Below are 27235 nucleotides of genomic sequence, written 5' to 3'. Positions count from 1 at the left end.
GCATTCGCCATGATTACTGATTTTCTTTGAATCATTATTCCTCTGTGGGCAAAGCAATCAGAAAGGGAGAACAGGAGATTTACTTCTTGCTTGTGTGCCTTCTTCAACCATCTGCTCTATCCTGATTCATTTGAATAAGATCTGCAGTTTTAGATTCTTTACTTTGGCATTCTGAAGCATTTTAAAGCTTGAAAGGAGTTAATAGTTATCTATCAGTGTCACAAACGTGCTACTGTGATGCATTCTAAGAGCAAGTTTGCCTTCCAATGGTTTACAGGGCCAGATTAATTTTATTAAAGTAAAAAATTACAATGTTCTTTAACAGCTTCATTATTTCAGACAAGTCTTTTGTGAGCACATTTATTATCTGGAGCGTGGAGTATAAAAGCTGAAAGAAAGGGAACTAATTTATAAAGCAAGAATGTTTTAAAAATGGAAATTGTTCATCTACTCCCCCCCATATATGGAAAAAATAGAGGGTAAAACTGTGATCAATTTAATAAAAATACAACCTCGTTAAATGCACTGCAGTTGCTGAATTCTTTTACCTGTTCTTTTACCTGGGTGGCTTTCTGAAGTACATTTACACAAGGTCATTTTGATTTTAACAAAGGTGCTATTTAGCTGCATCAAAATTCAATTAAATTGTTCCCTCAAATGAGGCATTGCCCTCATGTAACAAGTTCCCAAGCAAACAAAAATGATGTGCACGCTTTATGTGATGCCAGTTTTCTGCTGCTTTATATATATGTATATATATGCCAGGTTAAAAAAAAAACCAAAAAGCACTTCTAATTACCAAAACACCATTTGTACAATGGCAACAGAAAATAAGCAGGAATAAGACATTGCAGCAAGACAGAACTGAGCACAGATGAATGCAGAGAAGGCATTCAGAGAATTGTAGTGAATACTCAGGTCCAGTCTTTTCACAAGCAAGTAGCTTTTGAAATGTTAAGGGAAATTAATGTTTGGGAACCGAAATCATTTTTACTATACGTATTTCAGAAACACTGCTGACGAACACAAGAAGAGCCTCTCTGATCACTCCTGCAAATTAGTTCATAATGCCTATATAGGGACCCTTCTAAAATCCAGAGACAGTCTCTAGATTAGCACACAGTACACAATGATTCCAAAGCACAAGATGACCCACTTTGTTTCTTTTGAAACGAAAAACCTAAACTAATGCAAAAAAATTATTAAAATGGGATAGTTTGTCAGTTCCTTTGGTGAGGCCACAGACATTAAAACCTCTGCCTAACATCATTTCTACTATTTTTTTTTAAATAGCCTTTTCTGGCAGCCCCTGTTGGTTAGCATTCTGATTTCTCCTCATCTTTTTTAAAGTAGAAAGACAATACAAAAGACTGAAATGGCAGTGCCCTCCCAGCTAGAATTAGTTATGGGGAGCCACTTCCCATCAACCAGTTTCAGGTCCTTTCAGAGCTCCCAGAGCTGCAACTTGTATGAAGAAAGAGGAGTTATTTCAGAAAGGGTTTGCCTGTTCCCATTCAAACGAAGGGAAGTTACAAACACACTTTGTGTTTGCTGTTAATTAGAGGTGCAACTAAACTAAACCATAAATTACAGAGCTCACTGCATTTGTGACTCGGTTATCCTAGAGATCAGAAACAATGACTACAGTTTCTTTTGGTTTAAAGATGCATCAATTTTGAAATTCCCTATTCCACATCTCACTAGAGGGCTGGAAATCCAGATTTAATTTTTGTGGTGTTTTTCACAATCAACGTCAACGCGTTTCCAGGAATTTCCAGGATTGGTTTTATCCTTGTTTTTGCTCTGATGTATTGTAGAAAGCAAGCAGTTGTGAGAAACATGCATAAAAATAGAAAAGCAGAATTCGACCTTAATAATTCATAAGGCAAAATTTTTAACACCAAATTAAAGATAGGCAGGTAGCCAGTGAAATACAGAGGAGAAGAAATCATGGAAACAGCAGTGCTGTTTTTCATAACAACACGGACACCTCACCATTTAAGTGCACTACACACAAAAAAACACAGAGCAATTTTAAGTCGTTTTAATTGAGAAACATTTTCTCCTGTCTTGCATTTGTGTTTTTCTTTCTTCCTAATGAAAGAATTCTTATTGCTACAACTTTGTGCAATGCAGCTTCCTCGTTTCATGGTTAAAGCCACTCTTTAAGTGAAGCTCTGGCTGTTTAAGTACACGGCCTCACAATGCAGGAGGAATATTTTAATCTCCTCCTCAGTGTGTCTCTGTGGTCTTAAACATTTTTAGGCTCTTTATTTCTACTACAAAAGCCCAACAACCTGATTATCTATCCAAGCAAGAAGTTCCTGAAATGCTGGCCCCTCTTGAACAGCTGAAGGGAAGGGGAGGGAGGATGTTTATTGTTGACAGAGAATTCAGAATATCTCTGACTGAAAGGTACAGTGACCACACCAGTTAATAGGTCCAACTGCTCCTGTATTAACAACCAGCAAATCCAGCCCAGGAAGGCCTCCCAATTCCAGTTAACCCCATTAAAAATACCTTGTGCAATGCCAACTGCACAGAGTTCAGCTGGAGGGAAATGCAGAATACTCTGTTAGCTCTCCATAGGCTGCCCCACAACAAACTCTGTTTATGGCAAACTTGTTAAAATCCCCAGCTCATGAACACACCATTTGTTGTAGGCACTTTACATCATCCTAATCACAGCAATGTTTGAGAGCATCAAGGTCTTTACAATTATTAACTCCAGCACATGAAATGCCAGTGAAGATGATGAGACTTACATTTTGTATCCAGTTTTGCTGCATCTCTACTATACAGCTTACCTAAGCAAAACTAAACCAGCCCCCCAAAACAATCAATCAAAAAACCAGCAACAACAACAAAACAACTGAAAAAAAAAAAACCTCCTAGAACAAAACAAATAAAATAAATAATAAAAAAAAGGGGAGGGGAGAAAATTTGTGAGACTAGACCTGAACTGTTGGTGAATGCTGCAGGACCTCAGAATTTCTTTCAGGCAGTAGACTGCTACTACACAGTCTTTTAACGACAACATTTTCTCTTTTGAATTTGTGGTAGATACATGAAAAAGATTTTCCATTGATGAATAATGCAAAATTACATGGAAAAGTACCCACCACATGAAACTCCAAACTGTCTTGGAATCCACAAGCGAGAGGTAGGTATACTTGATTTCTGAGTATTTGCATAAATACATTTGGAGAATGTCGAACAATGTCCTTGTGCACCACTTAAAATGGTATGTACTAGTTTATTTTTCCAGTGTATCCTTTAACATTCAGACTTTAGGACAACCCCACCATGCATAAACATTGTAATAATCCAATTTCATGTGAGTTTTCTTATGTGGGTGAGTGTTGATATACACAGACTAGCGAGTCACTGGCGTAGCTGCAGCTCTATTTCTTTTCAGAATACACTGTATTTCTCAGCTGTGCTATAAAATGGAAAAAGAATTTCCTTTCATTTGCATATCATGTTATTTGGAACTGTTAATCTATCATATAGACACAGCCAAATGCACCTTGTAATTAACACAACCCAAATTCACTGCACTCAGGTAGGATGCTGGTTGATGTACACACAAGACAATTGTTCATCCAGCCTGCTCTGGAAGTGGAAAGCCTTTCATTTAATGCATACAACAAACCTAATGTGATTTGTAAAGAGGCAGGTTTTTTAAATAACCTGAAGAATGGAAGGGGAGGGTGGGGAAGATGAATAAAATTCTTGGCTTACAATGCCTCAAACCCAATGTTTCCCAGACAGCATAACATACACATTTTTTTTGATGTTAAAAAAAGTGATCAATTGGTGACAAAAATAAGACTTAATTCAGAATCTGGTTGCATAATCTGGGTCCACTTCCAGAGAAGATGAAAATTTTCTCAGATTGTATTTTTGGGAACTGAAGGAACCAAATCTGATCATTTATCTGACAAAGGATAAAATTTCAGCATGATATATATTAACCTATCCTCTTAAATTCCTGACATCTCTCAGCGCTGAGATTTGCTGGTTTGTGCAGCCACAAGGATGTTTCCATAGAATTTATTTATGTAATATCATCCCATTCCAAGACACAGTTGCAGTAATTCAGTTAAATTGAACCAGTGGAAGTTATACCTTTGGTCGTGTTCTGGGCAGTCATTGCCTGAGAAAGGAAACTTTGACTTTGGGAGTGGCAGACAGATGCCAGGGTAGCTGACAGCTTGAAGGCAGAGAGAACACCAGATCCAACCTGTACATTTGTGACAAACACTTCAGTCCAGAAAGAAAGGGCCACGTGGCACAAACTTGACTAAACTGCAAAAAAAGCACAACCAGGAGAGAGCGAAGGGAATCACAACTGTCTCTCTTTACCACCAAAATTTAGCAAACATCTAGCTGTCTGTACAACACATTCTTGCAAATCTCTGTGCTGACTAGGAAAAAAAAATCTCACATCATAAATACTGTGATTAGCTACAGCAAAACTTAAATAACTTATGCAACTGATGCATTTTAAATCCCAGCCATACATCCATGCTCAAAATACCTTTAAATCTAAATAAGGGGCAAAGGAGCAGCAAACAAAATCCTGCAGGAAAACATGCTTGAATTAATCATTAGCTATCACTCCTATACATTGATACACTGATCAATAAGCTTTCATTAACTACTAAAGAAATTATTTGTATTTTCTCGAGTCATACACTATAGTGTGAAAACAAGGCCAAGGAGGAGCTTCAGCCAAGCTTTGTGTGTGAGTTAATTAAGGTTTTGGAGTAATTGTCCTCTCATAAACCTCAATAGATTTCTCTCAGTTCCTTTCTCGGATACTGAATTCCCTACGGATTTTAATTTCCTTCTCCAGTTCCTAATTACTGTACTCCACTCAGGATCCAGTTATCTTGTTTTCCCTTTCTGAGGGCTGTTCCACTCCTTTCAGCTCCTTACTCCTCCTCCTCCTTAGGCTCTGGTTTCCCCATTCAAGCTGATTTACCATGTTATTCTGGGGAGTCCTTTAGAGGTTTTTTTTGGGGGGTGATTTTTTTTGCTTGTTTGGTTTGTTTTGGTTTTTTTAAGGTATTGATGAAAATCCTTCACTACTACTACCAGACCAGATTTGGGGGTAAAAATAGAACACTGTTCTCAGCACTCAGCATTAGCTAGACTTTTTTCTCTTTCTCTCCCAACATCAGTTCAGCAGTATTTCTGTGTGAGCTGGCTTTGGGGTTACTTTGCTGAGAAATAAGCCCATCTGCTTACGAAATTTTAACGACAACACTACTTGAGGTGGAAATGCACAGACCTAAGATCTGCAGACTGCATTCACACATAAAACTACAGCCTAATTTATCTTCCTCCACAAGGACTTGAATGCTTCTCTCAAAACAAAGACCAAAATCAACAACAAACAAAAGCGACAAAAAAGAAAGAAAAAACCAAACTCTTCAGCTCCCCTGCAATTTCCTTTCAAGAATGGTACAATTTCTATCATCTTTTCTCAAAACGTGTCAGTTAAGAAAGTTTAATTTTGTCTGTAGTCTTGCTCAAAAACGTCCTGGCAAACATTGCTTATGGAATAAAAACCACTGTACATTTTACGGGACGAAAATCAAAGGTGGCTCTTCCTGCTACTGGTTTTACTCAGCAGTAAAGAGAAAACCTTGCAAGTGTTGTTTACACAGTACTAAATCCTTGTAAAGTCATACTGAAACAAGTCTGCTATCTGACCTAGCCCTCAGGGCTACTTAAACACCTGTGGATTTATAGAGTTCAGATGTCTACAAGGTCTGTGCTGAAGTTCATTTCCAAACCTGTGCCCCACGTGAAGTGCTTTGTTGGCACAGTTAAGCCATTACTACTTGTTTCTGGCTTGCAAGGCAATCACATTATGAAGCAGAAAGAGCTCAGAATTAAGATAACTTACCTTTATACACAGATGTAAATGTACATAATGGCTAAATGCTCGACATCTAAGTTTTTATTTGCAGAAGCTTAGCTTCACTCAGATCAAAACAAGGCAGGAAAAGAGAGGAGTTACAGTCATCTGTATGCCTATAACCAATTCCCCAGCAGGACATAGACATGTAAAACACATATCAGACCATCAGGTTCAAGCAGAGCATGCTTTGTGGTAAGATAGTAAGCATTATTACAGAAAATACAAACAGCTTCTCATCCTCCTCTCAGAAAATACACTGTCCCAGGCCCCAGACAACAGCAAAACCAGCAGAATACAATCCACAAGAAGACTAGGATAGAACAGGTTCTAAACTTTTAAAAAGTTTAGCTAGTTGGAAGGCTTACTGGTGAAATCCTGGTCCCACAGAAATCCATATGCCTGTAACCAAATGCAAGGTTACATTGTCCAGTGGGTTTAAATAAAGTACACCCTTAGTACTATGAATCTCTCAAAGTCAAAGGTGTTTCCTTTCATTTTAATTCTTTCAGAATCATCATACATTAAAGTTTACAGCTAAGGTCATGTTTTATTGTTATTCTGTGGCTCAATTATACTAATTTTCAGAAACACGCAGCCTCACTTAGGTGAAGCAGTGACTTTTCAGAAGCCTGCACTGCCCCAGGAGCCAAAGGAGCATTTGGCCCAGCTCAGCTGCAATGTGCATTGAAGACTAATGGGTTTATTATTAAGAATTCACAATACCTATGACTTTTCAGAGCCCTGGTTCTCAGAATATCAGCTCAGAATATCAATATCATTGAAAACACAATCCTAGTATATTCTAAAAGTTCATTAAAAAAAAGCAAATAATTACTAAAAAAAAAAAAGAGAAGTATATTTTTTTTCTCCCCCTCTCCTCTGATTCTGTAATTTCATGATTTTCAAGCCAATCTCATAATGTATAATGTGTAACCTTAATTTGCTAATGCTGGGACTGGTAAGGTTCCTTCCAGGAGCTCTAAGCAAATGCATGCTGAGAAAGAGCTTCAGGAGAGCATGCAGTTGGGGATTGCTTTTTTTTTTTTTCATTTTTCTTGTTTAACTGCTGAGCTGGCCTCACCACACAAAAGAGGGCAAAAGCAGCAACAGTCTCACTGTCATCTCATATCTCTGCAATGGCTTCAGGCAGGTTTGTGCTGCCAACAGAGAGCAGTGAACAGGGGCTGCACATCCCTCTTCCAAAGCTGGCTCTCCCCCGGTGGGGACAAGGGACACATTTCCGTGCCCATTCCATGTTTAGTGGTGCACTAACCCAGGGCTCAGCAGCACACACCTTCCCAGGCCTCATCTGAGCCACCACTGCAGCTGTTTGCAGCTCATGTTTGCACACTGATGAATTAAGAGTCACATAAAAGCTAAATGCTCTTAAAAAATGAGACTCACAAAACCCTCGGAACTCTCGTGGAATGCAAATTCCAAATAATAAAAAAGCCATCCCAATTTACCATTTCTTTCTCTTTTACATTCTGCTCAGTATGGCTTTCAGTTAGGTAGGTATGTATAATAAATACTGCCAAGCTTGGCCTCTTGTGGATCTGTCCTGTTTACACGTTGCTAAATCTTTCTTATTGCTTCTGACAATATGTTGTTTCATACCTTTATATCCGTACTTATATTGGTTATATCGTTGGGTTATCATTGTGGTGCTGAATTACACTGAATTTGGCTCACACAAACATTTCCATGCTCATAATCTTTTTTTGCACCATTTATTTAATCCACATTTCTACACAGATATACGGTTATTCTGCATATAATGTAATAATTGCCATCAGTGCTATTACTGGGCAAGGAAAACCTGACACTTTCTGGCAAAAGCAAGAGATGACACAGCCAATGCAAATTATTTATCTCTGTTGTTCCCCACGCTGAGTCCTTGAGGTCTAAGGATGAATTAAGTGCCTAGCAACTAACAGATAGACCCTGCCACCGTTCCTTTCTTGTCTCTGTGTGGAGAATTCGGCCCTCACCAGGAAATATCTCTTATCCCCAGTTAATAAGAAGATCCTCGTTTATCACCAGTTGTCAATCCATGCAGATCTCTCCATCCAATCCTACCCTAGCTGTTCTCTGATAGATGACTGCTGTGCACTAGTGTGGAGAGCCAAAATATGTGAAAACTGCGAGCAACTCTTACTCACATAACTATTTATACAGCCAGAGGTCATAAAATACCTTTGTTCTGACATCTGCTGGGAGAAAACAAAAGGAATCTGTCTGAAATTTTGGGGGAAATACAGGATTGCCATCCACAGTGTTTTACCAGTGGCAGAAGACCAAGGCTTTTCCCAAGGCAGAAAAATTGAGACAGAGAGACACAGATCAGTCAAGTCCCATGTACTGAAGGTGAGATCCATGTATTGAAGGTGAGATCCATGTACTTGGCTGCCTGAAAGCCCCTGTAGGTAAACTTTCATCAAAGCAGAGGCCTCCCTGTGCTCTGCTCCTGCACGCCCAGGATCTGTTCTGTCAGTCACCCGGGGGCACCAAGCAGGAGGCTTCAACCAGGGGCTCAAGGTAAAAAAACCCAACCCCTCATCCTGTGTCCCAGGTGTCTCTCTAGGATACACCTTGGCCCACAGCCAACACCAGAGGAGAAGAGTTAATCTGAGAACCCTGGGCGCCCAGGCCAGGGGTGGTCAGGGCAGTCAGGAACGAGACAGAGGAAATGGCCAAACTGGGATTTTGGGAATTAAGGAGTGAAGGTAACAAAGCTCCACGAAGTACCTGGAATAGAGACAGCCCAGGTACTTCATGTCTGCTTGGCAGCAGCACAAGGAACTCTCTGTGGCACCACAGTGAGATGGTCTTGTGTTGTTGGGTAGGACAGCAGGCTGAGGCCACAGCAGGAGCTGCTGAAGGGGAGAGAGGAAAAATGAAGGGTAATGGGTCTGAATTAAGATGAATAGACCAGCAGACAATCAGCCAGTTCGTCAAAGGAGCAAACAATCATTAAAAGAAGCCTTTCACAAAGTAAAGCCATTTGTAACAGGGATGCAGCAAAGACCAGGCCAATTTTGCAAGACTGCAATTGAGCTTCATCTTATTCCTAACAAGGCTGATTCTCAAATGATCAGTTATTTCCTGCCTTCAGTGGAAACGCAGCACTAGATCTTTGATTAAACTCCATTCCTAATATTTGGGTTTTGGGAAAAAAATGGTCTTCTAAATCATTAGAGTACTTTGATGGAACAATTTTTTTCTTCTGTTTGAAATATTTCCTACTGCAATAAACTGCTGAATGTAAATGCTAAAATACAGATTTTTCAAAGAGCTGGAGATATATTTTTAGGTTTTCAAATATTAAGACAAAACGGCTTCATTTTGTATCCAAGTCTGAATTTTAATGAGAAGCTCTATTGATAATCACAGAACATCTATATTTATAGAAAAATGGAATATCATAAATACAGGATTGTGCCACTACCTACATATGTTTCATTTCTCCATACATACAGAAACCAGAGAGTTTAATTTCTATAGCAATGGAAATATGGCAATTTACACCAGAACTATTAGTCAGAATGCAAAAATTAGATCTAAGCCAATGTGTTGGCTCAGGATTTAAAAGTTGGATGGAGCTAAATTTTTCTCATAAATGCTTTCATTTCTGTCTCTCTGAAGAAAGAGAGGCACAATTCTGTGCTCACTCCATAAGGCCACAATAGAAGGTTCCCAGACTTTTAATGACATTTATTGTGCTGCTGTAGTATTTAGGACCTAGGTCTCAAACAGCATTAAAATGCACAACAGCAAATCAGAAAAGCCACATTAAAAAAAAAAAATATATAGGAATTTTGTCAGTATGAGTTTCATTTCTACAGGTTAGGAAAAATATTGAAAGAAAGGAAAAAGACTAGTGAACATAATTTTTGATTCCTGCTGTACAGAAAAAAAGAAACGTTATTTTTCAACGTGTGCTTGAAAAGTATCCAAGTTTCCCTAAGTAAACACACAATAGCTGCTCTCCTGAGAAGGAATTTCTCTGATTTGGTTTAATTCCATGGCTAAGTTGTGTGTACAGGGTACGTGTTCGGAAGAAGAAAGCTCTACACAATAATGTGGAAATGTTGGAAATGGAAAAGTTGCTGTGTAAATTCTTAATCCCTTTTCTAAATGCTGTACTCATTTTGGCACACGCTCTAAAGAGCAGAAAATGTGTCAATTAAGCAGTATACCTTCAGATCTTAACAGTGTGAATGTACACAAATCAGCATTTAAGAATAAAGTACAATGGACACAGATAAAATGTTGAAAGCTGGATTTCTGGGCATATTTCTAAAGGTACTTTGAGCTAAACACATACTATTGTTCTTTGGCATTATTTCATGAGAAATGTAATAATTGGGTAGGCAGAAAAAGCTGTGTAATAAACTACTGTCATACATTTTCTATAGCATGAACAATAGAGGAGAATGTTAAATCAAGAAAAATGAAATGTCTTTTTCTCCCAAACCTGTGTCACAGAAAATGTAAAAAAACCCACCACACTTGCAAAAAACCTGACTCCTCCTTCTCTCAACACACACACACACACACACATATATATATATGTATTTGCTATTTATCCAAATTGATGCTTAAAGGGGTTTTGTTTTCTCTTAGACTTCAGTGACTGTGGGAAAAAATTTGTACCCTGCACAGGATAGTCTGTTAGGTGCATATTTTCTAGCATTGTTATTAATAATAATAATAACACAAAAAAGTGTAGCAGATCAAACCAGAAGGAGCCTTGAATATATTTGCTGGGAATTGCCTCAGGCTAAACACCAGGGACATGAAACAAACTGTTCTTATCACCTTTTTCCAAACACAGCGATTTAAATTTACAATGAAAGTGCCAGCACCAGCTGCACTTTAAGAAAGCACCACATGTCTTGATGAGCTCCAAGAAAATGGAAAAAAGCCCAGTTCAAGTTGGAGGTGTCATCTTCCTCTAGTCAGCTGGGTGACACAAAGCTGAAAGCGATGAAGTGCTAATTAGAGGTTGATGAACAGAATCTCGGAGTGGAAACTTGTCGAAGTAGCCTCTACTGAATCGCAGTCTTATGAGCCTGCCCTTATCTCGCCATACAGAGCACTGCCAGAGCCGGGAAAAGGCAGCGTGAATCTAAATATCTATACGGTTGGGTTACACGTTTTATCTCTTACCATATGTCCACTTTCTCTCGGGAGTTATTTAAAAATTACCTTATTTTTTTTAAATGCAGATATATCTTTTCCCTAGTTAGTTCTCTTAGAATGTCTAGACTCTACTGCAAAAGGAGCAGCCAGACCTTTTTCTTAAAAAAAAAAAAAAAAAGAAAAAAAAAAGAAAAAAAAAGATGCCTTTTATAACTCATTTGAGAAGAAAAAAAGAATTTTCCAATGCTAAGTGATAATGAGCAAATAGCTATTTCTTAATCAGAGATATGAATAAAACCACATGAAAGAAAAAGGGAGGAAATGAACTGAAATTTAAATAGAGAGCACACTTCGAAGAAGTGCGGGTTTCAAATTGCTAAAAAGAAAGGTGAAGGGGGAGGGTTTAGCTGGCAGGCGAGTTTGGGGCTTTTTTGTTCTTTTTCAGTAATGTTGATGTTGAATTGGTGGTGGCTTTCTTTTTGGCAAGTATCTTGTTCTAATTGGAGCAGGAACGCTTGGCAGTGCTGACAGGCGAGCACAGGCAGGGCGGCTGCACTTCCAGGAGCAGCAGGAGCTGCTGCTCACACGGCAACAGCAGATGCTCCAAGCTGGGCCGGCAGGACCCTGGCAGGGAACTGCAGCCTGTTCCCAAATGTGCCTCTCCCGCTCTTCCCTGTCCCTCACAATTCCCTCTCTCCTCCAGCTCACCCACCCACCCTCCCTGCTGGATCCTCACCCAGCCAGGGCACCCTCCAGCCCTGAGTCAGCAGAGCCCTCCTGCACATGGTACCAGCATCAGTGGGAGACAAATGCTGAGCATTAACAGCAGATTCAAAGGTTCTGTTTGAGTCTGGATGCCAAAACCCAGTTGAGAAGAACGAAGATCTGAAGGTAGAGAGTTGAAACTGTTCCCACAGTGATGCAGATGCTCGACACTGCAGCGACAACTCCTCAGTGCCTGTGTGTGCTGGGCTGGAGACACCTCTGGGTCATCAGCTTGGCATCACAATGTCTGATCTGGCACTTCGGGGAAGCTTTTTCAAATTACACTGCACCAACATCCAGAATTTAGCCGACTTTATGAAAACTATCTATTTCTTATTAATATTAGGATTTTTGTAAACCATATGTAGTAAAACGACCACTTTGTGAATATCACATAGTCTGTGGGATAAAATACCAACAGGACTAAATTTCATCAGTTTTGGAACACCTTTCAGCCCATATGTTAACAAGTCCAGGAAACCAAACTACATTGAGCTGAAACATTCACAAAAACCCTACTCCTTGTGTGGAAATTTTACTCCTGGGAGACGTTACACATTTCTGTGCAACTGATGCTGGCTAATGTGATGGGGTTTTCAATATAATCTGATTGCATTAAGATATAAAATACCAAAGTTACAGACTTTGGTTGATAGCGACAGAGAAGGAAAAGATGATGAAATCTTCAGAAGTTAGTCACACCACAAAAAAAAATACAGCCCTTGCCCTGAAGAGCACACTGTTTAAGAATAAAAATCCAGGGCCATGATCATTTTACAGAAAGAGTGTGTGCCATGCAAAATCATACTTTAAATATTTAATACCTTATGAGATATGAAGTACACCCTCACATCTATAATTTCAGTGAGTGTTTTGTTCTGCTAGCCTATTGCTTCAGAAACCTAGTTCAGATTAATTGTTGTCTCAAAAAAAAAAAAAAAGAAAGAATCCATGCTCTTTTGAAAATGTCAACTCCCATTAAACTAGCTCTTCAAAATAATGATGTTCATCTGATTTTTCTCTCTTTGATTAGGCTTGTATAATTCTGTATTATCTTGGTAGCTTTGATGCCAAACAAGATTAAATTGTCATGTACAGTATATTAAATTTATAATCGGAATTAAAAAAAAAATCACTTATAAGGCACTCAATCAGTATCTGGAGACATAGCTAATACATTTACATAATTTACACCACTGACATGCCATTATTTCCCAATTATTTATGGCCAATTATCAATTGCTGGTCAATGCTTGAAATCAGTCACTATAATTGTTTCCCTACGGCCTCTTGTTTAGATGCAACAGAGACAGTTTTCTCGGCCTCAGCACGGCACCAACGTTTGCATTCCCCTTGTAAGTGAGACTATTTTTGCTGTCTTACGTGAGATTTTTTTTCATATGATGAAAAATCTTTCTACCACAAACTCTACTATTTGTTTCTATTACGAACTTACTGCAGAATTTTGTACAAAACGCTCAAGAAAAGATTCCCCAGAAAAATACAAAAACACCTCCCCCCCAAAACTGATATGTAATAGGAGAATCCTGTCAATAGTAATGTGATCTTATTGCCTATCCTGTTCTCTTTTCCATTGTTTTATTTAGCACATTTTCATTTTTCCTTTTGTATTTTATAAAAATGGATGAAATAATGGCCGATTTCTGCCCTCATATCTAGATTTCACTTCTACTCAAACCAGTCCTAAAGCATGCAAACAAAAATCTGCATTTGAATCCGTAATGATTCCTCCTATTGTCTCATTGCTGCTACAACCCGTCAATCACTGCTGAAAAGTGCTAATCACTCCCAGAAATCCCAGTCTCCCAGACAAAAGTACCAGTCACCACAAAAATAATACCAATTGGTCATGGATGGAAGACAAATCTCGCTGGGGATCTGCCTGCACAATGGAGTTTATTAAGTCCATTTTGCTATAGTCTAGCTCTGCTAGCAGCATCCAACGGCTTCAGACTTTAATTTCAAAGTCAGCTAAAATCCACTAAAGTAACTTATATTCATTAGCTGGGCTTTAACTGAACTGCTGTGAAATCTCCTGGCTGCAAGGGCTTTTAGTAGAAGTGGCAGCTTTCATTTTCAATTTAAGGAATATAGATCTAGTCAGATGTTAGGTACTTCTTTCTTAATCGGCTTGATTTTTACAGGCACTTAGTTCTTTCCAAAGTTGTTTCTTTAACTAATTGTATACATCTTTGACTAATAATACACATGAAAGAATACCTTGCAGTTAATACTCTGTACCTGACCAATTCCCCTCTGTTACAACGTTCAACTTTAGAAGAAAGAAGGAGTAAGGGCGAATATCTACCATGCATTATAAAGAACTGTTGCCTCAGGTTACAGAAACTGCATTTTCTATTACAAAAAGGAAGGTGGCTGATGCAGTAGTCTTGACATCTAAACTGCTGTATCCTAAAAACCACATTTTTTTTAAGCCCCAGTGCAAATTGCACTGTTTGCATTTAAAACTATGAACACAGACTGCATTTTCCTGTAACATCAACAAAACACTGAAGTATGTTTGATCTCAATAAAGTATAATTAGCAATATACAGTAATTACCTTTTAGAAATCCCTATAGTGATTATTACCTCTGGAGTTGACTAGAGGAGACTGAGAATGTGCAATAATTGAGTTCTATTGGTTACATGCATTCCACTTCCTATTTCTTAGAGAAGCAAAACCTTTAAAGCTTTTCACTGGGCAGAACTTCTCCTTCAGTGAGTCAGGTTCATGTGGCTTCAGGCAGGCGCTGCTGCACTCCCTGACTGCCACCTCAGTTGCTGTGGAAATTATGTTTATTGATTATTGCAGTGGAGGGACTACCCCGGAAAAAATAATAATATTTCCATTCAGATCTGTTTGCAGAGAGCTGTAATTTGTACCTGGCTTTGTGCAGTGTGTGTCTGCCTGCTTGTGGCAGTTGGATTTCAGGGGGGTTCCAGCACTGGATCCAGAACACTTCTTGCTCCCACAGGAACCCAGAGCTCCCAGCCCTCCAGTGCTCCCAGAGCACAGACAGTGCCCATCATGCTGGACAAGTGCTTTTATTTTTTACTCAATATCCAACAGCTGAAAAGCTTTTTTTCTTTTTTGTTCCTCTCCCTTTTAAAATAGTTTTTGCAGTTTAGGTGGCCTTCTCTTTTTTACAGTTAAAATAAACAGCAAGCTTCAGCACAGTGCCTGCAAAGCAGTATATAGCTCCAAAACACAGGTTCATTAAGATAATTATCTTATGACTGCAGTGTCTATTCTTTTGGATTTCTGATTTTGATACAAAAATAATGCAGTTCAAGTGACTGCACACATGGTGATCCAGGAAGGGAAGCAAGCTTGTACTTCAGATATCCTCACTTTGTGATACAAGCCACTCTAGGCACATTAATTCAGAAGTACATTAATCCACAGTGCCACCTAGCCACCTGTGTATATTTGGTTTAAATGTGACAAAAAGAAAAGCCTTCTAAACTGTAAAAACTGTTAACCCTCTCCCCTTCCCCTCCCCTCCAGTTATTGGATGTAGATGGAGTAGAATAATAAAAAAATAGTCCAACGTGTTTATAGCAACTGTTAGTGACCTAAAGGAAACCTGCAAATCTCTGCTACAGCTCTGTGTTACACTGTTATTACTCCAAACAACATAAACTGGGATATTAGCTGCTCTGAATTAAAATGAAGCATTCCATAAACACCTGCTTTGTTGCACGAAACTTGTTTCACTGAAACATGGAACCTCTTCCCCTCTCTTCTCTTTTTCCTTCTTTTCATATCTAGCCTTAGAACTAAATTAGATTTTTCATTACGTTTGTGTTGCAAGAACGTTTTAAAGCTTCAAAAAGTATCTAATTTATTTTAGGTCTTATTACTGTAAAAAAAAATGCAGTCAGGCTAGCAGATATTAAAATACATCCTCTAAATGCACATCTGATAGATATTCTCAACCAGTAATATTCCCACAGCAATTTTAGTGCCTACCATGAGTACACCAAACCTCCTTGATTTAATTCTCAAGGTGTGACAGAAGGGAGCTGCTTTTAAAACTTCTTTCTCCTTTGACAGAAACTACACGATATTCCATGACTACCTCTCACAGTTTGCATAGGGAAGGAAAGCCTGAGGTTGGCCTTTGCCTCACCTAATAAGAGGCAGAAAACACAGAACTTTTTCCTCCTTGGCATTGGTGCCTCTTCCAGGACAGAGATTTGTTGGCCATTAACTCTCACGCCCCAATTCAGAGTGTAACACTGTGGCTTGAGGGTTGGAGGCTCTCCCAGCCACACTGGGTTTTAGCAGACAAGCCAAAAACTTGTCCTTTGGAGGCAAGTCACCCCAAAAACTGAGAAAGGTGCCCCAAAAGCCTGGAGGGACCTTCCTGTCCTGCAGCAATCTCCACCCAGCCTATTTGTGTTAGCACTGCTAAGATGCATTAATGGCATTTCGGGGCAAAAGCTTTATTTAAAAATATCTCCAGTTAACAGGAGTGTTTTTAGGATCCTGCTAATAGGTAACATACAACATTTGCAAGAATCCTGCTCTTCCCAGAGTACCTTTAAATGAGCTGAGCAAGGAAAACCATCAGGTCCCCCTTCCTGTAAAATCTGCCATCAGTCTCCAACCACTGCAAATAAACTTTCTGCTGTGGGCTCTCTGCCTGCCCAGCTTCCCATGCCTTCTGTCCCCCCTCAGGACACTGTCCAGTGTGTCCCAGCTCTGCTTCCCTGTTATCCTGAGCCACAGATTCATCCTTTCTCAGCTCTGCAATACTGATGCTGTCCCAGCATTACTGGCTGCAAAAAATGGTCCTTCTCCTTACATTCACCACCTACTTCTTGCCCTCCTCTTGTCTTAATTCTTTCCATCTCTCAGGCCCCCACATCCTGCCTGGCCCACCAGGGCAAAGAAGGGCCAGCAGGCCAGTTTACTCAGAAGGTAATTCTAAATATTACCCTGTGTGTGTTTAGTTACACCTCTGCACAACGATGGCACAGACAGAAAGTCTAAGGTGGAGGAAAAGAGAAAAAAACAGAAAAGAAACCTTTAATATATGTTTTCCCACTTCTATATTGAGAATTTCTCCCCCTTATTCAATTTTCTATGAGTAGAACCAGTGATCCTGCCCTGATTTTTGTCCCTTTTGAAGAAAGCAAGCTGATTAAAAAAAAAAAAGGCATTTAAAGAAAACTCTTAGTATATTGAAAAAAAAGTGTCCCAAAGAGCAAAGACAAAAAAAAAAAGAGATAAATTGTTCCTTGCACAGAATAAAATAAACAATTCTTACTTCGCAGTTTTCTTGTGAGTAAAAGATCCAGTTTCAAGTCTCTGCCCTTGATATCAGAACCAGGCTGGTGCCAGGGGACTGAAGACATGGTTTCTTCCATGTCTGGGGGGTTTCTTTTGTGTTGGTTTTTTTTTTGTTCGTATGTTTGGGGTTTTTTTGTCTTTTGGGTTTTTTTGTTTGGGGTTTTTTAGTGTTTTTTTGATTTTTTTGTATGAGTGATGGGTTGGTTTTTTTTTCTTTTTTTTTTTATTGTTACTTATTTTTAAATTCTCTTAATATCCTATTTTGGCCATTCTTGTGTTAATCTCTCCTTTTCTTAGCACATGGTATATATGGAAATACATGCTCCCGCTCTTCTCCTTCCTTACTCCTCGACCTTTCACTGAAAACTTTTTCTTGACAATATAAATCTGAACCAATAGGTCAAAATATACTGAATTTTACCACAAGAAGAAAAAAAAAAAGAGAGACTTTGGTGAGAATTAATGGACACACAATAATCATCATCATCATCATCATCATGGCCGGGCTTTGCAAATGAAGATTTGGGGAGGGCTCTACTCACGTTTGTTACAAGCAAGTAAGAGGACTTAAGAAAACCCAACAAATTCTGATTTTGAGGCAACCCTTCAGCCCCACTTCAACCCCTTCTGCCTCACTATCCTTGGCTGTCCACCACAGGCTTGATTAATTTAGGACATAGACTATTTCAAAAGATCCTGCCTGGTTTTGGCGAAAATAAAAAAGTTAAAATTCGGGGTTTCCTTTGAAATCCCAATCCCAGCCTTCCTGGCGGAGTGCCCGTCCTTTTTCCATGTTGTTATGGGATAGTTATTCCCTATCCCAGCAAAGGCAGCGGGCAGGGGGATGACTGACACCTGAGCCAGGACAATGGGGCAGGGACCCCGGGCCGGCAGCCCTTGTGCTTTGACGGGCTTTTTGTCCTGGTGACTGTTCCCCATTGTTCGATAACTCCAGACTTCCCTTCCCACAGACCCCTCTGAACTCCGCTGGCTTTGAACAACACACGAAACGCGGAGGAAACTATTTACCAGCCGGTAATTACAAGGCACCCCTCATGTAAAGGTAAGCGGTAATGAGGAATGTGCAAAGAATGGCTCGCACTGGCAAAAGGGAAGGGGGGGAAAAAGCCGGCTTGTAAAATGTAAAGGCACACAAACGCCTCACAGACTCCCGAGCAGTAACTGTATCAATTAACCGAGCTAAAAGCCCCAGCTCAGATGGGCACTGCACGCAGCGTGTCTGCCACTGTTTTATTATCAAGTCCATTATGATGAGTTCTTGTCCTAGACAAAAGGAGAACAGAAAAAGAATTCGGGCTGACAAATTAGACTTGAAATCAGTTTCATTTACATAACGACTCGAAGTTCATTAATAACAGAGTTTTAATTATTCATGCTCTTGTTTCACTAGATACAGCAGTTTTCCCCCTGCTGTGCTGGATGTCTGGATTAGCTAAAATGAACCATAGCAAACTGATAGACTGCCCAGATTTCTTAAGTTCTTCGCTGCTTTCAAGGAGAGCACTTGGGGGTGGAAGAGTAGGAGAGGGCAGGGGGGAGGGGAAGAAACCCTTTCCTTCAGCTAATGTTATCATGTTATAAAGAAGGAGGTGTTTGAAGTCTGGTTTGGGTCCAAACTTTGATTCGATGGAAACTCGGTCTCAAAATCCAAGAAAAAGTTCAAGATACAGACTCCAAATTCTGTACAGATTTGCCAAATTCTTGTTCATTATTTGTATCAGTAGCATCAACACTGGAAGTTTGTGTTAGGATATCTAGTGGGAGCAGAGGTTGTTTCTAGGAAACAACATTTCAGTCTCTCACAAAGAGTTGTTTACCATCTGCACTAAACCATGGCAATTCTGTAAATTCAGTTTTCTCCCATTTCTTCTGTGGGCTTTTGCTTTGTGTGTGTTTTCTTTGGGTTAGCTCCATTTTTAATTATACAGTGGGATAAAGAAGGTCAGATGCTAACATATTTTCTACAGAAAAAAATTAAATCACTAAGATCTTTGTAAAAAATTAATCAAAATGCGACAACGAACGGGGAGCCTTATCTTATAAATTTTTCCCATCACAGCATCTAACAAGTGACTCCCATTGACTTCAACATACCCTGCAGAGAAAGAATAGGAGCCGTGGATTTTCCGTGACTCTTTGCTATTCAGTGAGACCTGAGGGCCCGACTCCCCCGCTGCAGGATGCATGTAATTCCCATTGAAATCCATGGGAATTACTCTCGTGTCCTGCAGCACAACCAGGCCTCACAGCTCCGTGTGAGCACTGGGAGCACTGGCAGGTGGACACAGTGAGGGACAGATGTGAGGAATGATGCTCACTAAAGGCTGTAAGTTATACTTTGAAATTCTTTCTCTTTTCTCACAGCATATAACTAAGGCATGAGACCACGGGGCTTTTCTCTCGAAGCATGAAGTTTTCTGAGAACAAAACAATGAATGGAATTAAAAAAAACCAAAACCAAAGTGTAGAAAGGGAAGCAAACCAGTGATCTCTTAAGCTTTTACTGTTCAGGGTTTGCTTTTTGCTGAAAGCACCAGTAGCTTTTTTGCTCACTTTCTGTCCATTCCTGAATAGTTAATAACACAGCTAGGAAAAAAAACCAAACCCAACACAATTATGGAATTTCTGTCCTCTTAGGAGGACAGAATAGTGAAGATTCAATAGACATCTGAGTCATGTTTGCTCTGGTACTCTTTTAGGAGCCTTTTGTAACATGTTGCTGTGGGGGGCAAAGAGAAGAGGTTTCTCCTGTGTTTATGCTTGAGTTCAGGTACGAGTATTCAGCCACCCAATTTTTGTCAATATGTTGCATCTTCCAATTCTGTTTGTTGGTAGGTAGTGTATGCACCTCATACATCATGTCCATAATAAATGTCACTCAATGCTCACAATTTTATTTTATTTTTTTTAATGGAAGCCAATTCTTAACTATGAGAAAGGAACAATACAAGGCTGGAAGTCAGTAAATTCAGACTACATTCCATCTGTATCACTGTCCCTCATCAAAGAGCCTACCCTGGGCTAAACCAGAAATCCCTCAGCCATGCTGATGGCTAAGGAGTGTATTCAGATATTCCTCATTCAGAGGAATTGTTCTGCAGGGCTGGACAAAAATTCTAGGAGTCACTGTTCACCACTGTAAATAAGCAGTGCTTAGACTGCTCTTGCATTTTGTTCCTCTCCCTGGAAATAAGGAGGCAGCATTTCCTTGGCTGCTCCAGGAATGAACTGCTCAGCTGGGTTAGTGACCAGCACAGTAAAACTCTGGAATGAGAAGGGCTGCTGGATTCCTGTTGGAGAAGATTGGGTTGACGTGGACAATTTCCCCTCAGTCTGAGTGAGAACAGGAACATCATAAAGGCAGGAGAGGTGTAGGGATGCATTAACTGGGTAATGTGGTTTTGATTGGACTTTATGAGAATGATGTGAGCTTCTTACAGCCAGCTCCAAATTCAGGTTGTTCATGAAGAAACCAGGCTAACCTGACAGACTGGATGGGGTCTAGCAGGAAACAAGGGTTGCTCACACGGAGGTCAGCAGGGACCAAGGTTATTCCTGCTCTGTGAACACACCTCACTTTTACTCTTTGGTCCCAGATATATGATGTCTCTGATATTCCTGTGGGAGATCCCACGTTTCTAACCACTCTTCTGATCTTTTAGGACACACACCAGGCAGTTCCCATGGCACACATGGTGAGCAGTGCCTGAACCAGCACACTTGGTGCTGTCTCAATGCCTTTTATTGGCAAGAACTGCTTGAGCAGCCCTGATTGATACTCTTAGCAGTAGCTGGATAACCTGCCTTGCTGTGTCTGTTGGAAGACACTTTTTAAACATCTTTTTAACAATTTACAAGGGCAGCTTTTTTGAGAAATTATCTTTCCAGGTTTTAACGCGTTGCTGTCTCTACATATTCTTTGTCTGTCACCGGATTTTCTAAAAGAAAAAAACCCAAAATATCCCTTGTAACTCAGTGTGGTTTATTTTCAGTTGTTTTGAAGTTTTAGGGTATTAAAAATTGCAAAATCCCGGAAAATAACAGTGAAAAAAACGCCACAAATGCAGTTGTGAAAAGAATATGGACATACAAGTCACCTCCTTGTCATTGATGGACCATGTTGCTTGAAAACCTAATGAGATAGAAGCTTTAAACACATTAAGGCAAACTCAACAGACTGAAGGACTCCCAGATTGCTGTTGTGGCCCACAATCTCAAATATTCTAAATTCAAATCTAGCCAAGACTTGACTGTCTGAGGCCTTAAGCATCCAAATAGAGCCCTTAATTTTTACGTAAGAAATTAAAGTTACCTATCTTTGATAATTTCTTTTTGAAAAGAGTGACCTACAGCACGCTTTTTTGAACTTGTCATACCCAATAGTTTTCTCTAAATGGTCAGAAACTCGATCCCATTTGGCCACTGCACAATATGTAATGTTGTGAACATGCATTTTTCCACAGCTAGGAGAATTTACTGAAGGAGGATACTTAGGTGAAGGGGAAGAGACAAAAGAAAGCTGTTCTCCAAATCTAACCTTCGTTACATCCATTTTCCACGTTCACACTCCTCGTGGGTTTACCTGCTCTCACCAGGTAATTTCCAGTTATTCACAAGTTTCCCTTTAGCCTCAAGAAGGAAATCTTCAAGTCAGGTTAGAGCACAAGATTAAGACTGCATTAAGATTAAGTCTGAAATGTTCTGCTACCAATTAGCCCTCCAGTATTTCTGTAAGCCTTGAATTTTTGATGCGATCAATGACACCAAGTGGAGCCATCTTCTGTGGAGTGGTTATTAAAGATATAAAAATCAATACAAAGATGATACTTGGAAATCTATAGCACAAGATAATGAATCACCACGAGAGCCAGCTAAGGAGGAATGTCAGCAAACCAAACAGAAGGTTTGTGCATAACAAATTATTTGGTGCCAGTAGAGTTTAAGCTAAATTTTGCATGAGACAGAAGTCTTCAGGCAACACTTATGATACATTTGCATGGCAAGGTTTTAATGAGATGAAGACACAAGACCAACCATGCACAGGGCTTTTTGTGCATTAAAGAGAGACAGAAGGAGGGAGAGATGATTGAGACATATGGGAGTAAGACAATAATGCCATAATTTGACTTTAATGACAAAACAACATCAAAAACTTTCTCTGTCAATAATCCCCATTCAGTTTCTTTTAAATGAAACATTATTTGCCCGCACCTTAAGTGCTGATTTTTATTGGGGTTGTGTATTGGAGCTTCACAGGATACTCCAAATTTAATTTGAACTCGGGATTGATTTGGTTGGCTTCAAAGCCAGGTTTTCCTTTCCAAAATTGAACTAGTGCATGACTTTGCAAGTTCATTCGGGTTTACTGCCTGACACAATTGTATGAGACTTTACAGCATTTATGGCACGTTTTGCCCTGCTGATCTCTTGTTCACTCACATGTCCAGACACACACAGAGAACTATTAAAACAAACAGTCCTGCTGACCCCCCGTATTTCCCTGGGAAATACATTCCTCACTAAAAGCTACAGATTCCAAACTCACACAGTTCAAATCCGTATTATATGAAAATTATCATAATTTCGAACCTTTACTGTATTAATTAGGAGGCTTTGGAGCATTTTACTATCATTAGTTTTGCTAGAACTTTTCTGAAATATGAGAACAACATGTTCTCATTTTGCAGACTACTCATTTTACTGAGGTACGTAAAAAAACAAACCAACTGACATTAAGACATGACAAGGCATTAGGTAATTTGGTTTTTCTTTAGTTGTGGGACATTTGCCTGCTAATTGCCCATCCTGTCTATTTAAACTGTGAACTCTTTGGGATACAGCGAGATAACTATGGCTGAGTCTCGACCAGGGCCTCTGAACACTAATGGAATTCAAATGAATGATATTAATAAAAATCAGATAGTAATATCCTATAGGAAGTCTAGAAGGTCCAGAATGACAAGAGATCCTCTAATGTATTTTATGCTGCTGTAGCTACGAAACCAATCGTACCTTAAAATTCATACAGCTTTACTCCAGTTTTTTGGGGTTTTTTGTTTGTTTCGGGTTTTTTTGTTGTTTGTGTTTGGTTGGGGTTTTTTTTGTTGTTTTTTTTTTGTGTGTTTTTTTTTACAAACTGCATATATTATTTTTTTTAAACTCCACGTTTCCTTTCAAGGGGCATTTGCTTATACTGAGTAGGATTAGGGCGCTTTGAACGCACCTATTGTGATACAACAGACGCCTCTGTTTCCTTGTTTTTCCTGGGCACACAAAACTTTCACGTTTTGCAGCTGATAAGGAGCGAGAGCTCACAGATAATCATACACACAATCACGGGTTATTGTGCTTTTAACAGGACACTAAATGCAAGCCCGTTATTCTTGGTTAATCAGTAACTGTCTGTTTGACAGACACCAGATTTTTGTTTAGTTTTTTTTTCCAGCGTGCGGTTTCTCACCTATGCAAAACCAGTTCTCTTACTCCAAATAAAAATCCTGAAAGGCAAGAGCAGTTGAGATCCTCAGCGCGGGATGTGCAGCCTCCAAAGGCTGCCTCAACTGAGCATTGGCCCTTTGCCCTGAAAGTGAGAATAACACCGAAACATTACAGCAGCTCCGCTGCTCCCTGCTAGGGGCTGGCGAGGGAGCGAACCAGCCATCCAGCCGTACAGAAAAGCTACTTCAAAACTAAACAGGCAAATAAGGAGCAGCCATGACATTCTTCGCGCAGTTTTGACTTAATTCGTTTCCCTGCCTCTTTGCATCTTCAGTCTTTGAAGGCAAACGAACCAGTCGGTGTCACGAAACAAGAACTAGAACAGACTTCAGTAATAACAAAAACCAACGGAAAAAGCGGATCTTTTGCAGGCAACATTTCACACGGCTCAAAACATCTTTGCCGCAGCTTAAATTCTGCAGCCTCGCGATTGTTCTGACACCTCTTTATTGTTCCTTTTAAGTGCAAATGCCCAGGTAGCATCACTATAAATGAAACAGTGGCGTTCACAGATTGCATTCAACGGCTGTTAGAGCTCCCTCTCCTTCATCTGCACAATTTGCATCTGTTACAGGCTCGGGGATACAGCTTTTCCTGCTTCTCAGTGGCCTCGGAAGGGCACAAGAACTCCCCCCTACAGAACTGCAGCTCGGCGGAGCTCTGAAGCCCTTCCCGGGGGCAGCCCCACCACGCTGCTCACTGAGACATGGCAGGAGGGGAAGAACCTGGTCCAAAGTGAAGACTTTGAAGGACACCACTGTGATGTGCAGTGCAGGTTCTCCCAACGACCCTGTCTTGTGATATCCACCACAAAATTCAGGGTGTTTAATCAGAATTGCTAATGAAGGTGCAGAGCCCTGTTGTGAGGCTGCAGCACGGGCACTCAGGGCCTCCTGAGCGTGGCTCTGAGGGGTTTTGCACAGGGATTTGGGCAGCAATCTGCCTCTGCCGTGCAAGGAAGAGCTGGGTGAATGCATTCTGTACCTGAGACATTCACTTTTCTTTCACAGCACCTTAGGGAGAATTCCCTAATATCGGTTACGAGCTGAGAATATTTTAACAAAAGTTCTTTAAAAAATTAACCACTGTGGCCTGAGCTGAACCCCTGGCTGGAAGCAGGGCACTGCTTTCATGCAAAGCAGAAGCTCTGTGTTTGCTTTCAGGTTGCTCAAAACAAGAAAGGACAACCACTCTTAACAAGTCCAACACACAAAGTGCAGAAGCTGCCTATTATTTATTTCTGAGAACATAATATTTTGATGATTTGACTGCTCTTCTTGGATATGTAAAGGAAGTTTTGCAGTAGAGATCCAAAGCCTTTGTCTCTTTGATGGAAATGTTTGCAATAATTGACAGGTACAGGCTAGAAGGGCACATTCCAGAAACTAAAATATTAAAAATGTGAGCTGTTTAGAGAAGAAACTCAGGTATTTGTGTTTAGTACTTAAGCAGACCTGATTTAGGAAGGGAGACCTTTATGTGTGGTGCCAATTATAACCAGACTAGTGGTGTTTACATACTGAATGTGTTTTTATTATCCTGTACAGTTGTTACCACACAAGTCCAACATTTCAACAGAGTCACACTACAGCACATGATGCCATTGATGTTCAGGTAGTACACACAATTATTGTCCCTTCTGTCATGAGACTCCACTATTGCAATATTCACATCAAACGAGAGCAAAAATACCACTCCTATTATTATTATTGTTTTTCTTTGTTGTGTCTCTCAGGAATCAGAAGATAAGCCGAAGCCAAGAGATGGGAATTCATTTTACTGGGCCACCCTGCTGATCAACTAAAACAATGACTTACTATCCACTTTATCTCTGTGACAATACAATGGGATTATATTATTTTATCTTGTTTTATTAGCAAGGCATAATTGTATACAGCCTCTACATGGAGCATGCAAAGAACTGAGACTGGAAATTTAAAAAAAAAGGAGCTGGATGTATGGAAATATCTTTTCTTCCACTCTGATCAACTGAATGAAAACCTGAAGAATCACTGACACAACAACTTTCATATTCTCATTCTTTTTCTAAATAGAGAACATATTTCACTTACAGAATTGAACTATTATAAACTCAGTTGGAGTCTGCATTATCTGTCCTTTGGATCCCAGTCATCCATTTAAAATCTTTGTCATACTTTTTTCTTTTAAAAGAAAAGAATTAGGTAAAATCTTTTCAATGACCACAAGAATTTCTAAGCAAATACTCCATTTGCATGCCTATCTTCCATGCAGCTCAAAGTAAACCTCTCTTTAAACACATAATAGACACATTTTCCTGAAAGCAGATACTTGTTTCATATAATGTTTTATTCCTCAGTTAAAAAAGATGAGATTTTGTCACATAACCTGCAACAAAACCTTGGAAAGCCCCGAGCACTGACTACTTCCCTTTCTATTTTAAAATGATACCTGTCTAAAACACCTTAAGCACCTTGCAGCATGACTTCAGAGTCCCACTACAGATATGCCATCAAATGTGTTGCTATTATTCTCCAATAAATTCAAACCAGAGACACAGAAGTGCAAATCACAACACCCCAACCTTCTAAACCAGTCAGTGGCTACAAAGGACATGGATTTTCAACCACTTTAAACATTTTGGCCATTCATTTCAGCTACACCTACCTAGCACGAAATTAGCTTATGTAACATACTTTGATCCTCCAAATAAACTTATACAAAGACAGGTTTTCTTCTATTGAGTGAACACAAAAGTCTTTAAGATGAAATTACAGCACGATGTTATTTGTACTCAAAGGAAAGCAGGTACTTTTGTAACTTGCATGAAGCCTCTAAGCTTCAGAAAGTCTGCAAGGCCACTAAACTCACTTGCTGCCCAGTTGCTCCTGCCCAGTGACTTAGAGAATGTCCATCATTACTAGAAATAAGGAGCTGGGCACAGATATCACAGCTGATGTAAAACAAACACAGTGTATGTTTATGCATCCGGATAAATTTCGTGTTTGTATTCCTCTGCACTTCCCACTAAAACCAGATTTGAAACAAGGTAATGAAATCAGACCACTGGTAGAACTCCAGGAGAAATTAGCTCAGCTAGACAGAAAAATCCCAGTGGCATCATTGATAATTGGTTGCACCCTTCCAGCCACAGAGGCGAGCACAGAACAAACAGATGCAAGCAGGGAGATAACCACACACTTGGCAAAACCTGGACACGGGAGCGCAGCAGCCAGCTAAGAACAATCATCCAAATAGGAGGGGGAGCACTGAAAATGGTTCATTAGGAACTTTTCAGCCTCACGTGGCACCCCTTTCAGTCCCTTGACACCAAACACCAAATGCTGCTGGCCTCTCTCTCAAAAGCAGCGTTTCTAAACAGACAAGCAGCACCAGGAGTGACCCCACTCGCTCGCCCAACGCCTCCCACCACCTGGTGCTGGCAAAGGTCCCTCTGGCTGGCAAGGCAGCGGCACTTTGTGTTTCCTTGTGGCTCTTTTGTAAAGGGTACAAGGCGGATCGTTGTCTCCGTACATATAATTAAGTGCTGAAGTGGCTGCAGTGCTGGGT

At 39.9% G+C, this 27235-nt stretch overlaps 1 protein-coding gene across 16 annotated transcripts in view; it reads right to left on the bottom strand.

Annotated features, from left to right (window-relative positions):
* Positions 1-27235, bottom strand: part of ADGRL2 (adhesion G protein-coupled receptor L2) — a 376238-nt gene that overhangs the window by 278016 nt on the left and 70987 nt on the right. The gene's annotated exons all lie outside the window — the stretch shown is intronic.

This window comes from Lepidothrix coronata, unplaced genomic scaffold, assembly GCF_001604755.1.
Source record: "Lepidothrix coronata isolate B3197 unplaced genomic scaffold, Lepidothrix_coronata-1.0 Scaffold114, whole genome shotgun sequence".
Classification (NCBI taxonomy): Eukaryota; Metazoa; Chordata; class Aves; order Passeriformes; family Pipridae; genus Lepidothrix; species Lepidothrix coronata.
This window is presented reverse-complemented; position numbering and strand designations above follow the sequence as displayed.